At 39.0% G+C, this 15,198-nt stretch overlaps 1 protein-coding gene across 8 annotated transcripts in view; it reads right to left on the bottom strand.

The window, feature by feature from the left end:
- ZNF516 (zinc finger protein 516) overlaps window positions 1-15,198 on the bottom strand; it is a 147,970-nt gene that overhangs the window by 66,298 nt on the left and 66,474 nt on the right. For all 8 annotated transcript variants that reach the window (XM_077492347.1, XM_077492351.1, XM_077492349.1 and 5 more), the window contains one exon: window positions 1,856-1,958. The gene's annotated coding sequence lies outside the window, so the exon portion shown is untranslated. The remainder of the gene's footprint in view (window positions 1-1,855; window positions 1,959-15,198) is intronic.

Here is a 15,198-nt window from a genome sequence, read left to right as displayed (position 1 = left end):
TCTCCATGAAGCAGCGGTTGTCAACAGACATGCATCTGTTGACACCCGCTGACATCCTAATAGCTAAAAACAGACGGATGGGGGATCTGTTCCCCATCCATCTGGCAGGTCGGATCAATGGCAGTCAGGTGTAAACGAATAGGTGGGCCCGTTTACATTTGAACGCTCAGAGGAGAGCAGGCTGTCTCCACTCTGCATAAGCAGAGCGGACATGGACTAGCCATTGGTCTGCTCAGCAGGGATCAGCTGGCAGATTCTCAGCTGAACAGGTGGACTCCAACAGAGGGCGCCTCCCCGTGTAAGGGGCCTTAGGGTAGTAGGGGACAACATGTCACAAAGGCTTTCAACAGTGTGCCTTGAAATAGAACAATCCCCCTTATTTATTGTCAACATAATGTAAAATGCACAAATTTAAACTTGCAAACTATTTGTGCAAACATTTAAAGTCTCAAAAAAGGCTGACCCTCAAGGGGTAGTCCAATGGATAGAAAAAAACTCCACACTTAAAATAGAAAATAAATATTTAAAAATAAAAAAAATAAAAAAAAAACAACATCTTTTAGTTTTAGATAGACAGTTGCCAAAAGAAAATTTTGGGTTCCACCTGAACAGCAATACAGGAAACGGAAAAAACACTAGTTCTGATGACTATAAAGGGTTCCTTCACGTTGGATGAATTTTCGCCAATATGTCTGTGGGACAAATAAAGAGCACGCGCCCCAGCAGGACAAAGATGGTGATAAAGAAAAAAGAAAAATTCACACAGGGGTTATAACACTTTCTTACTCTGTCCCAAATAAATTGCCTTTAGTTCTTCTTTAATAAAAGAGTAGCTTACTAACCATCAACAACTATAAACAGAACTAATAGAAAATGTTTTAAAAAAATCAACTCTACCTGCAGAAGACTAATCTGATCTTAAAAGCTGTAGGCCCCTTCCACAAGGGGGCAAACTGCTCCAGGAGTCTGCTTGCTCAGCGGGGAATCTGAACGCTGATCACTGCAGAGCAGGCAGATTAATGGTCAGTGTCTGCTTCACTCATGCAAAGCGGACCCAGACACAGCCCATCCTCCTCTATGGGCGGTTGGATGTAAATGGACTGCATGTCCATTTACACCAGACTGCAATCCGATCGGACCTGCTAAACGAATGGGGAACGGATCCAATGTGTCTGTTATTGTTGAATTGGATTAGATGTTGGCGGGTGTAAACAGATACATGTTGATAGAGGTTGATAGAGGTTGTGATCAGGTCCACCTGAAAGATTGACAGGTGAACATCTGCCCCTGTGAAGGGCCTTAAAGTGCATCTCAACCAAAATCAAAAATGTAATATCCTGCAGTTTATTAGATGTGGTGGCTGCATTAGTATCCCTTGATCAGGCCCCCCCCCCCTTTTATTTTCACCTGCTGAATCCTTCCAGCAACACCTCCTGTCCTGGTATGACAACCCTTACTTTTTGTACTTTATCAGAGAATAAATGTTGTCACTTTAGGTTGCATTCCTGATCTGAGCTACAACCCCCCCCCCCCCCCCCCCCCTTTCATATCTCCATGGCATAGGGGGAGATGTTCCACAGAAGAGAATTGGAAAGGCTGATAACCACCTGCACCCAAAAAAAAGTCTCACTAATAATAAATAAAAACTTGTACTACACATATGAACTCATATATGGAGGAAAGTAAACCTATTGCCCCATGACATCAATCAGGTACTCAATATACTTTCTAGACCACACTAAAAAAAAAAAAAAAAAAATGGCAGTTAAAGTAAAGCTGGTTGCTGTAGGCAAAAAATTTACTATATTTCAAACGTGTATACATAATGTTCACAGAATCGTAAAAGGAAACCAACCTTGAGCAGAAGTTTGCGTGATCAATTTGTCCATTTCAACACTACCAATGTGTTAGAGCTACTTTTGTGAATGGGAGCAAAAGATTCACTGCAGGTTTGAGGGCTAAAAGAAATAAAAAAAAAAATCATGCATCATATTTTGAAGCCATGAAAAGCCAAAACCTTATTACACTACAAAACATCAGTGTTCCTAGTTGCTCATCTATAATTCCCGATCTTACGTGCTGAAAAAAAAAAGTTTATATATAGTGAGACAGAGAGCAAAAGAAAGATAAAAAGCAAAATACTTCTCTTTCATAATATATTATAATATATATATATATATATATATATATATATATATATATATATATATATATATATATATATATATATATATATATATATATATATATATATATATATATTACAGGCAAAAATACAAGAAAGTGAAGTCAGGATTTATTATGCAGCAGCACAACCATACAGATCAGGTTACATTGCCTTTTAGGGTATATGCATGCCAAAATATATTTAAAGCACCAAGCCATCTCATAGTGTTATAAACAGAAGAGAATCAGTCATAAAATGCTCAGCATATCTTTATCACACTGCAGTTGTTCCATTTCCTCTATGAAATAATAGAGGGCTGACTGAAACTACACACTTTTCATTCTGCATATGTGTAGCCACAATGATAACACTGCCATGTACATAGTTACAAATAACTAAATGACATCCATAAGTTTTACAATTGATTGGACTCCACATAATTATTGCTTTTCAGCACTAAATCCCCTGGAGGAGGAAAAAGCAGCTGCCACGGATCAAGATGCACTAAAGAGCTATAGAGGGGAAAAAAAGGTTTGCAGGGAATGTATTTCTGCAAGTTGCACATGAATGTGAAATATCTGCTAACATGAGCATTCCTATTACAGGTTTAGCCTGCAATTTGGGGAAATGCTGGTGAGACAGGCTGCTCATTCTGTGTATGGAACACAGTTATTAAAATAATGGCATCAGTGCCACATCTAAAGACATGAAACACTCACAAAGCAAATACTGAGCTGTTAAGAAGTGTATACGCTGCTTTTATTCTAGTCATGGCTACAATGATGCAATCATAGATTGCATCATACATGTAGGAAGCCAATTTTATTTCCCACACTGTATAAGTATGGGCTCCTACTAAAGAGTCTATGTTCTACTTCATGCTTCAGCATTACACAATTCTACTTAGTCTTGATAAACACATTTCACAGTATACAATCTTAAATGGAATGTATTTAGCCTGGAACATAGAACAAAATACACACACATACACACACACACACACACACATATATACTACATGTGAATATTTCATATATACACTATCAGGCAGCACTTCGGGCTACCTGTTCACATCGAGGGCCAATTCATAATGGCCCTCAACCAAATCACAGAGCAGCCACAGTGATTCAGCACACCAGCCGCTCTGCTTTGCTAGCTGGCTAGGGGGCAGTGTGGTGCACAACTCAGTGCATCAAACACCCCTTTTTTTGTTTTGTACAATCTTTATTTGAAGTGTACAATACACACACTTCGTTCACTGCAATGTCAGGCACTGCGATGTGCTGTGCTGTCTGAAATTGCAGTGTAATTCAGGTCTGTGCGCCGAGATAAAATGCAGCATGTCTGCATTAATGCAGCCCTAGGCTGCGTTGCAGTGTGAATGGAACACATCGGAAACAATTGTTTTGGGTGTTCCTGCACTAAAATGCCCATCACCGCCTATAGTGTGAATTGGGTCTTTAACAGGCTTCCCTTTGCACAGAATGTATAGTGCATTCTACATATATTATTTTTTTTCGTCAGGGCTAAAAAAATAAATAAATAAATAAAAAAAAAAAAGGGTACAGCTTTTGTTTTAATCTGGTAAATTAATGTTGCAATATGAATATTTTTTTTATCCCCACAGGTAGCCAAGCATGTTGAGCTCTTGCTTCCTTTTCACATGTTCTTATTTCTCCCTGCCATCCTAAAAGGCTCGTTTACAGAACTCAATAGCTCAAGTTAAGATTTACACACGCACGTGAATGAGACAGAGCAAGAAAATTATACCTTACCAGGAGGCTCCATTAAACTGCATCTTTTGCCAAAACCTATCTAGTCAAGAGGAGGAGTTTTTATTTTTTTATTTTTTTTGCGGCGTCCATTTTACAGACTTGCCATCCTTTCCAATCCTGATGAAAACACAGACAGCAATATATGGTTCTAGCCTTCCCCCACTCTACTAAAATTTGTAATGGCTTTTATTACCAAAAGTCCATTAGGCCTCATATATACTGGTTTTAGGTGTGGTTCATTAAATAAATCTTGCTGGCTGCATCTTTGAAGTGCTTTCGTCAAAAAGTGATGCTATATAGCAGGGACATGCCATTAGCGGACCTTCAGCTGTTGCAGAACTACAAGTCCCATGAGGCATAGCAAGACTGACAGCCACAAGCATGACACCCAGAGGCAGAGGCATGATGGGACTTGTAGTTTTGCAACAGCTGGAGATCCGCTAATTGCATATCCCTCCTATATAGTGTGTAATGGTAACACACCTAAAATTCAACCAAGCCTTAGCCCTTGTTCCCATCAGCGCAATTTGACATGTCAAATCACAGGCTATTGCCAGCAACGGTGATGTCCCAATCAGTGCACCAGCGACTTTTTCGGCGCCGCAACGATTTCCTTTTGGGGAAAAAAAACAAACAAACATGCAGTACATAACTTTTAGGTCTGTTGTGGGACATAAATGTCATAGATGTACTCTGCATTTATAAAAATACTTTTATAACAAGTTAAAAACCATCCCTATTATCTTGACTGTAATTTTGTTTGTGAGTTTTTTTTATATTTTCATTTTAGGAATATAACCATGCAAAGAGCTACAGAAAACATCCTTTCTATAAAATAAGTATTAGAGGCCACACAGAGGTCAACTGCCCCTTGCGCTTTAGAATTATTATGAAGGATTTCTATAGTGCCAACAGTTCGCACGGCACATTACAATATTAGGGCAGACAGTACAGTTATAATACAATCCAATATAAGGTGAATCAGAGGGCCCCATGTTCGTTAGAGCTTACAATCTAAGAGGGAGGAGCAAGTGATACAAAAAGATAATAACTGTGGGGGATTAGCTGATGAAAAGTACAGGTGAGGGCAGGATAGGCTTCACACATTGGGATAGGGAATTCCAAAGGATGGGAAAGGCTCAGGAGAAGTCCTAGAGAGAAGTATAGGAAACGGTGACAAGGGAGCTAGAGAGCAGAAGGTCTTGGGAGGAACCAAGAGGATGATTTGGTTGGTATTTTGAGACAAGTTTAGTAAGGTAGCTTGGGCAGAGTTGTGGATGGAAGTTATTGTTAGTATTTTGAATTTAAATTAGTTGGGTGATAATACATAGTATATATACACTGTACATGATGTATACATAAATATAAAAGGGTCAACCAATTATTGTGGGGGGGGCATATTCACTTTTTAAAGTATCGGTATCTGTCAAAACTTATCGATATTGGTCTCTCCCTGCCGCGGCGACCATCTTTTTGGGGCCCCATAGGTCATCAGCCCAGGTAGAAGCCAGGACTCAGAATACTTTGCACTGCAGTCCCAGGACGCGGAGGCCTCCATGCACTGGGCCTGCAAACGTTCTGACAGTCTGAAGTCCTGGCTTCCTCTACCCAGAATAGGGCAAAGGCAGCCGCCTCCCTCGCCTCAGACAGTGCATACCACGGAACGGCTGGACCAAAAAGGACACACCAGCCAGCAGCCACCCACCCACAGCAGGGTGTGCCAGCCAGCCACGGTACAGAAGGGTACAGAATATCGGCACCCGATATCGGGTATTGGCCTGAAAGGTGGGCGAAAAAACGGTATTGGTATCGGCCCTGAATAAAACTAAAATCTGGCAACCCCCTAGTACACACACACACACACACACACATCTACTTTTCTCGAAATTCACACAAATGTTTTTCTGGATAGACAGATTAAAACTGATAAGTACGGCAGCCTCATTTGTACTGCAACTGGTCCATCACAGATTCCGATGTAATCTTTGTTTTGTTGTCCTACAGATTAAAGTCCAGCTAAGCATTTTGAAGATAAGTAGGAAAAGGTGCATGCTGATCAGATGGAATAGTGCAGGATCTCCTAACTGGCATAGAATGAATGTTGTCCCATTGTGAGAATCTTTTCAAATAGACTACGACAAACTATTTAAACCCCAAGGGAAATTCAGTAAAGTTTGGCCTTAACAAAAGTGTTTGTGGGGAAGTTTCTGCTCTCTCCAACAGATGGAATATATGATTAAACAAACAAGCCAAACCTATGGCCTTCAAACTTCGAGAACCGGCCTGAAAGCTTTCCAAGTGGATTGAAGGCCATCTGCTCCTGCTAATTGTATTGTAACAATCTGACCACATTGCTTGGCAGAATAGATACTTAAAAGGAACACTCATAATAGTTACAAAAGTGGTGAAAGGAAAAAAAAAAAAAAATTAAAAAATTAAAGGGAAACGTTTTCCCTGCCTTGGGCCACTGCAAATGTATGTGGCCTATTAAGATTTAAAATTGAATTAAAAAGTTATAATAAAAAAAGAAACTGTCACTTCAAAATAGAGCGATAAAAGATCATGCGACTGCTGTGGTGGACTTCATCATAGGAAACCAATAACTGGAGGGGTGTATTTTTTTTTCCTTTTCTTGCTTAGGTAGCACTAGCATTTTTCAGGTTTTTAGTCCTGGTTCACACCAGTGCGGTTTCACAGTTCAAAAATCACATGACTAGTCGCACCCCATTGCCATTCAAATTGTTGCGACTAAAGTCGCAGTGACTTTGAAAAACGGTTCCCGCACAACTTTTTTGCGATTTAATTGCGACTCATTGCGGTCTCTCAGCGGGTGGGCCTTGGCGTGGATAGGATTCATAGGATTGCGTATATAGGATTTTTTTTTTTTTTTTTAAAAAGGTTTCCTTTAAGTGGTTGAACTAGATAGTCTGGTTGAAAAAAAGACACAAGTCTAACTATAAACTGGCCCTCTGGATTTTCTCTCACTTTGTATTATATATAAAATGTGAAAGAAAAGAGAAATCTGGCAATAGCGAGGACAAGTTTTAAAGTGGTATTAAAATTTAAAATATACTGCAGCTCAGCCAGTGAGCCAATGAGGAAAGAGCGGGTGCGGGGCCGAGCCATGCTGTGTGTGTGAATGGAATGAGTACCACTGGCAGGGGACCCAAAAAGAATACAATCGGGCTGCTGCTCTGTGCCAAACCATTGCACAGAGCAGAGGCAACGTATAACAGAATAATAAAGACTATTTTTTGTTTTAACTTTTAGAATCACTTTAAAATTACACAAAAAAAAAAAAATGGAAGCCAAACTCCAGATAACACTTTATAAGCAGTTGCAGCAAACATTTCCTTTCGGGATAAAAGTTTTACGTGAAGAAAAGCTGATCATTGTAAGCACACCTGCCAGTGGTAAACTATCATCCCTGTAAACCGATACATCTGGAAGAAAGCTTGTTCTTTTGAAAGAGACTTACTGGCTGGATCACCAGATAAAAAAAAAAAAGCCTAAATAAAACTAAGGCAGTCATCACATCTAAGAATTGGTAAGTTGCAATATAATAAATGTTTGCTTTTTGGGTTTAATACTGCTGCTATCATTCCCTTACTCCAGCCAAAATAGAAAAAAAAAAAGTTGTCATGTGACTTTAGATATGTTAAAGCGGCGTTCCAGACAACTTTAGTACTTGGTCTTAAACGAAAGTCCACCCCTCCTTTTTAGATATCCAATTTATTTCTCTTAGGTTAGTGGTAAAAAGGTGAACTTCTGTCCCAGTCTTGTGGCAAGGTATGTCAATTCCTAATTCCTCTGCTGGCTCTGCCCCTCCTCCTTCCCCCCGCTGCCTTCTTGGACCTGTGCATGTCCCAGAAGATGGCGGGGCCATTCAGAAAGCGCCGCCCGACTCGCGCATACGCAGTAGGAAACCGGCTCTGAAGGCTCCACTGCTGGTTTCCCTAAGTTACAATGGCGGCGCCTGCACCCGATCCGGTGGACGGAATGGCCTTGGGGGGCAGACATTATGGGCTTCATGGAGCAGCAAGTGTGCTTATTAAAAGTCAGCAGCTACAATGTTTGTAGTTTAAAAAAAAACTTTTAAGGTGGAGCACCGCTTTAATCAATATATTTGATGAAATGAGCATATAACAATCCAAAAAACAACCACAAAGTTAAAGTGTCAGGGGAGCATATTTACATATTGTGTATGAAGATCCTTTAGACACCATTATGGTCTCTTGCTTTACTAAAGATAAATAGATTTTAAGAAGTGCAATATAAACACAGGTTCAGTCTTGGAGAAGTATGGAACAGAATTCCATTGTTCTGGCTCCTCCATATGGTATTGAGCACAGACTAGCAAATTAACAAAGACAGGATAGAATAACATTATAACTAATCCGTACTGAAACGGATTACAGAATCGCCAGCAGAATCTCCAACCCAAAACTCATCACAAGGGAACTGCAAGTACAGCATTAAGCATTGGAAAACTAACACGCAATGTATTTTTACTAACAAAAATGGCTTTAAATGCTGAATTTAAAGTATAAATGCAAAATACATCAAAATGCATTTATAAAAAGAAGCCAATTAAAGATAATGCAGGTGAATTTCTACTGAGGAGGTATGTTACAGATGATAAATATAATCATAGTGTGTTCTATTTCTTTTTAATGGTTCAGCAAAGGTTGTGTTTAAAGGATAAGTTCACTTTTTGAAAATAAAATAATAAGTGCAGGTAAACAAAAATAGGCATTACTTTTTGTTGCAGAAGCCTGTAAAGCACTGCACCAGTGATCAGAAAATCGCTGATGCCATGCAGGTCTCCTGCACACTTAGTGATTGTAAAGTCAGAAGGTTTTTTATCTTAATGCATTCTATACACCAAGATAAAAATAAACCTTCTGTGCGTAGCAGCCCCCCTCACCCCCTCTAATACACACGTGAGCCCCATCCCTATCCTGCAATGTTGCATGACACACTCTGCTGGCCAGGACTCCCCTCCTCATTGGCACCATTCCCCCCCGCTGCTGTCAAAGATCAGCCAGCCAATGAGGAGATAAAGGGGGTAGGGCCAGGCTGTGGGCTGTGTGTCTAAATGGAGCTGTGACTCGGGTTGGGTGTCCCCATACCAAGCTGCTTGCTGTGGGGGCATTCAACAGGAGGGAGGAATCTGGAGTGCTGAAGAGGGACCCAGTAGGAGGATCCAGGCTGCTCTGAGCAACACCCCTACACAGAAAAGTATGTACAAGTTTTATTTTTTTCCCTTGAGACTTTACAGTCACCTTAACTGCATTAAAAACAAATATTATATTAAAAAAAAATTATATTATATTATATATACACACACACACATACTATATATATATATATATATATATATATATATATATATATAAAATAAATGTATATTATATATATATATACACACACACATATACATTATATATATATATATATATATATATATATATATATATATATATATATATATATATATATATATATAAAATTATACATGCTTATACAATATATATGTGAATGCTGTAATATGCTGAATGCCTGAAAAAGCTCCACGAACACGGGAAGGAAAACTTCTGCTGGTAAAAGGTGTCTGGAGTTTAGCCTAGCAGCTTTCAGGGGTGTAAGAAAAAAAAATGCCCCGAGCCCGCATTCAGAGAGTCGCTTATCAGATTAATGCATGCCCATGCGTGTGAAAATGCACATAAACACGTGTGTATACATGTAAATTTATTCATATGAATTTATTCTGAATTAATTATGGACAGTAGAATGTGTTTATTCTGAACAATATATGCGCATACATGTGTGACAGAGGTATTTTTTATGGAATAAAAAATTCCAGTACATAGAAGGGTCTTCTAATTCAAAGCACTAACCAGAGAAATAATCAAAATCTCTGTGTGTGTGGATGACTATTAATCTGCCTGAGGTATCCATCACCCAGAAGCATAAAACTGCCTAATGGCTGCAAGTGATGACGGATATTACAAGCATAGCTTGCTTATCAAGTAGCCATGATGGTTGTCCTTGCAAACGCTTTAGTATTAAATGTTTACACTGCATTTTAAAAGTCTAAGATAGGATTAAAAAATTTGGATGACAAGCAACTGAAAAAATTTCTGGGGGTTGTACAGGTTCTAATATTTGCCAAAAAGACAGTAGTAGATCAAATCATCAGTAAAAAGGAAACATTTTTTTACGATTCCTCCAGATGTTGCTGTGGGTTCCTGGAGCAATGAGCAATTTCTGCCCATCATATAAAAAATAAAAACGGACAATGATCTTTTAAGCCATCTATAAAGCCTCATGAACACTGGACGTTTTACAGCAGCTGTTTTTGGCTCCAGACCTTTTTTTCTACAGTCAATAAACTCTCCATGTTATCCTATGTGTAAATGCACACATAGGTTGTTATCAGTGGTTTTTGGCTTTAAATAAAAACCCAAACCTAGTGGGTTCGGAGGGGAGTTTTCCAGCTGTTTTCAGCTGAAAAAACACTCTAGCTTCAAAAAAATGCTGATAAACGCTCAAAAACACTGCTCACCGTTTAATGTTTTTGATCCATTGGGAAAAAAAAAAAAAAAACAAACACTAATAAATGCTAAAAACGCTATACATTGAAAAACTCACTGCAAGGTATCTGCCGTTTTTTTATAACGTTACTTTAACGTCCAGTGTGCATGAGGCCTAAAGAGGATGGGGAGGATTCCTCCCAATGACAACAAATGTAAAGAGCATTATTCCAAGAGACCATTACACTAATGTACTGTAAGCTGTACATAAAATAAAGATCGCCCAAAACGGGAAAAGTTATTTTCAAGGGTTCCTCCAGAATATGAATGTTGAAAAAAAAAAGACGGTATAAATAAGGCCTCATGCACACTGGACATTAACATTCTAAAAACGCCAGTAGCTTTACAGTGAGTTTTCCACAGTTTTTAGCATCTATTATTTTTAATGGAATCAAAAATGTTTAAAAACACACACACACACACACACACACACACACACACACACACACACACTGATGAGCTGCATTTTTGAACGTTTTTTCAACTGAAAAACTCCTCTCAGAACCCACTAGTTTGGGGGTTTTTTTACAGCCTAAAAACTGCTGATAACAGCCCATGTTTGCATGGACACAAAAGGATAGCATGCTGGAGAGTTTATTGATTGTTGAAAAAAAAAAAAAAAGTCTGAAACCAAAAACAGCAGCTGTAAAAGCGTCCAGTGTGTATGAGGCGGAGTGCAGTGGCTTTAGATCTGATGGGAAGATCTGAAATGAGGGGAAGCTCTGCTGATTTAATCATCCAATCACGTACAAGCAAAAATGCTGTCTTATTTTCCCTGCATGTTCCCTTCAGATGTACAGAGACTGCATTTCCAAGTGCACTTGCAGTGCAAAGTCGATTTGCCTTTAGTAAATAAACACCATAGGTGTCCATCCTGTAATCAAACTTTTCAAAAGCTCAAAAGATATCATAAATGCATCTCTACTCTGGCTTTTTCTTTATTCTCACATTGCCTGAAATAGCAAATACAGGACATGGGAAGCAGAATGCTCCATACTAGAAAATCCCACACTTGTCCTATGGGACACTTCACAGTCAACACACATCTATTGGATTTAGAATAATTGAAAACAAACTGGGCCCATTAGAACTAGTGAAATGTATACAATTCAGTACGACATAGCAACCATTCAGATCCTACTGGAGTTAAAGGGGTGTTCCAGCGGGAAAGTCAGCAGCTTAAAAAGAAAAAAAAAAGTAGCTGCTGACTTAATAAGGACACTTACCTTTCCAGGGCACCTGTGGCCGAACTGTACCTCGGCTCTCGGGTCCCGGCGCTGGCATCCTCACTAAGGGTAACAGGCAGTGGAGCCTTGCGGCTTCACTGCCCATTTCCTACTGTGCATGCGCGAGTCGAGTAGCGCTTTGTAAATGGGACGCGCTGTATTAGGAAACACACAGTTCCCAGAACATAGCATGCCCCATTACCCAGAAGACAACGCGAGGAGGAGAGAAGACCGAAGATCACCGCGGAGAAGAGAGAGGAGGATTATGAAGACTGCCTAGTAACTTGGGTTTCTGGTAAGGTAAAAAAAAAAAAAAATTATAATATATATATATATATATATATATATATATATATATATATATATATATATATATATATATATATATATATATATATATATATATATATATATATATATATATATATATATATATATACACACATACATACATACATACATACATACATACATACACACAATTTTTTTTCACATTTTTTTTTTTTAAGAATATTAATCCTGTTTTTTTTTTTGTTTTTTTTTTGGGGGGGTGGCCCTCCAATTTAAATCAGCAAAGTGATGATTAGTAATTAATTGGTTACTGTTCTTTACACATAGATGGATTAGAAGATAGTCTAGAACTAGAAATGTAGGGCCTCTTGTTTTTGTAGTTACAAAATTAGCAAGGTAAAGGGAAAGGGAAAAAAAACACGGCCACACAATGCTCAAGTTCATCCTATTCTTATAGCTTGAAGTGGTGATTATCAACAGCAAAGGAAAACAAATCCCAGCGAGACAGCTGCCAACTTAGCCCCCTGTCAGGCACCAGAAATGGCAGTCAGGTTAATTCCCAGGATCAATCACTCAACTGGAGAAGAGCTGGCTAGACAATTTCTTGTATGTCATATAGTTTAATTTTAAAATCCATTTATGTATAAGCTAATGGTGCTACCGACACACATTTTGAAACATTACAGTGTCGGTAAACCAGCAAATTGCACCAATTTATAAGGGTCATGAATTAGTGCACACTTCTCAGTATATATACTGTATACCTCCAGCTGAAGAACAACAACTATTACCTAAAATAACCAGTTCAGTCTGTATATTTAAATCTGGGGAAATCTAACATCAACATACCTAAAAAAAACTTTGAAACAGGCTGGGAAACAAAGAAGAGCAGCCCAGAGTGCAGAATAAACCTAATCATTGCATTACTAGCAAAAACAATGGCACTAAAACCTCCTGAAAATTCACATGCCACATGCGTAGTTTGGTCTGGCTGGTCCATTGCCGAGTAAAGCTGGCCATGCACTACTAGCAGGTTTCATTTGAAAAAAAATGTATTAACCACTTCAAGACAGGATGTCCATGGATGCCCTTAGGTTGAAGTGATTATACCGGGAGCAGGTACTTGCAGGCATCATCCTGGTATCAAAGTTTGCAGTCGGCGATTTCCTGTTCAGCTGAAGTCATTCAAGCCCAGGGGCGATGCAACCGACGGCAACGGCATCACTACACAGAGAGAGAGGAATGGATGCTGTTCATCCTTCTCGGTGACACCGGAAGCAATGAGTATTTTAACACTTACAGTTTCAGCTCTTTGTTTACCTGCCCACTAACGACCAGAAAAGAAGCCGATCAGACAGATGTTTGTCCAATTTTCTGCATTAGAGACCAGGAGAGAGGACCTGTCACATCCCATGCTGTCACAGGGGATGTTTGTCATCCCTTGAGATAGCAATAAAGTTAATATAACAAAAAATTAAAAAAGATTAAAAAAATTTAAAAAATCAAAGCGCCTCAAACCCCCCATGTTTATGCACAAATGTGAATGCATACATACATCCAAATGCATATGTACACTGTGAACATGCCACACGATTAAGATATTGTCACAAATGTCAGAGCGAGAGCAATAATTCTAGTGCCAGACCTTCTGTGCATCTCTAAACTGGTGCTTAAAGTGTCGCCAATGGAGAATTTTATGTACCGTACTTTGGGCGATTCCCACTGGCGGATGCAATTTTAAAGCGTGACATATCAGATATCTATTTACTCTGCGTGACATCAGCTTTTATATTTCTGTATTCTATTGTGTTTGCATGCAATAAAATTGTGAAAGTATTTTTTTTCCAAAAAAAAATGAAAAAACACTGTTTGAAAAGCCACTGCACAAATACTGTGTGACAAAAAAAATGAACACCTATAATTTTATTCTATATACATTCGGGGGTTCTAAGTAATTTTCTACCAAAAAAACAAATTCTATTTTTACAGAAGTGGCCCGGCACTGAAGTGGTTAATGAAGTTTGTTTGATTTTCTAATCTTTAGTGGGGTCAAATTCTCTCCTTGTAAAAACAGTGATGGAAACATTTTCTTACAGAACATTTCTAACAGAGAATCTGCTCTTTATTCAGGAAAGTCCATTCACTCCAAAATGGACTGTTAAAAGTAAACATTGTTGAATAACATTCATACGGCATTTGTCACGTCATTGAATGTACTGATGAGAATGTAGGACCGGTCATTACAAAGTCTACTAGTATATAGCCAGCATGTCTATTTTATTCCCAATTAAGGCCTCATGCACACAGGATGTTTTTCTAACTCTCTTAGGCCTCCTGGCAGCAGAGTTTTAGCAGGAAAAACGTCTGACATGCGTTTAGGAGCATTTAGGAGTCAAGTCATTTCAATTGCCAGAATAAGATATTATTCTGGCCAATGAAACGAATTAACGCTGAAGCGCTATATGTGCCTAAAAAGGCGCACACATTTTTTCCACCAGAACACTGCTGGTCCTGGACGCACTGGTTGTGGGTTTTTTTCTTCCCGCCTTTAAACACCAGTGTGTGCATGGACACATAGGCTAACATACAGAGGCAGGAAAGGAGACAAAACCTACCCAAGACCAGCAGAAAAAAATAAACACACAGCAAGTGTGCATGAGGCCTAATTATTAAAAAAAATCCAGGCAGAGATAAAGATGGCAATTATTGAATTTATACATTAGAATCTCAGTCTCTTGAAATCCCATGCTTAGTAGAAGCCACTCCAGCCCGGAAATTGCTGACAAACATACTGAGAGGGAAGAGAGCAAAGGGATGGCTTCATCAATTATTGTACTTGACTCAATCATTAGGCTTAAGGGGGGAGGGGGGATTGAAATAGGTTTTTAAAAGTAGAAGGAAAGGCAGAACAAAATCTACTTTAAAATGCTGTCTTCCCATTAAATATCATACATAAATTTATAGCATAAATTGCACTGCACATTTCTTTTTTCAAGTTTTTCCCATCTGGTCACATGACCACAAAGCTCTGGTTCCTCTGCCGAGGCTGGTGGAAGGACTTCCCTTCCCCTACATCATCTACAGCAGTGGATGCTGACAGGAGGATTCCTCCCTGCAAACCTGTGCGCTTTTGCCGCACTAAA

Source organism: Lithobates pipiens, unplaced genomic scaffold (genome assembly GCF_037356315.1).
Source record: "Lithobates pipiens isolate NorthernLeopardFrog02 unplaced genomic scaffold, aLitPip1_a1.2 Scaffold_19, whole genome shotgun sequence".
Classification (NCBI taxonomy): Eukaryota; Metazoa; Chordata; class Amphibia; order Anura; family Ranidae; genus Lithobates; species Lithobates pipiens.
The sequence above is the reverse complement of the archived record's forward strand: the minus strand, read 5'-3'. Positions and strand labels throughout refer to the sequence as shown.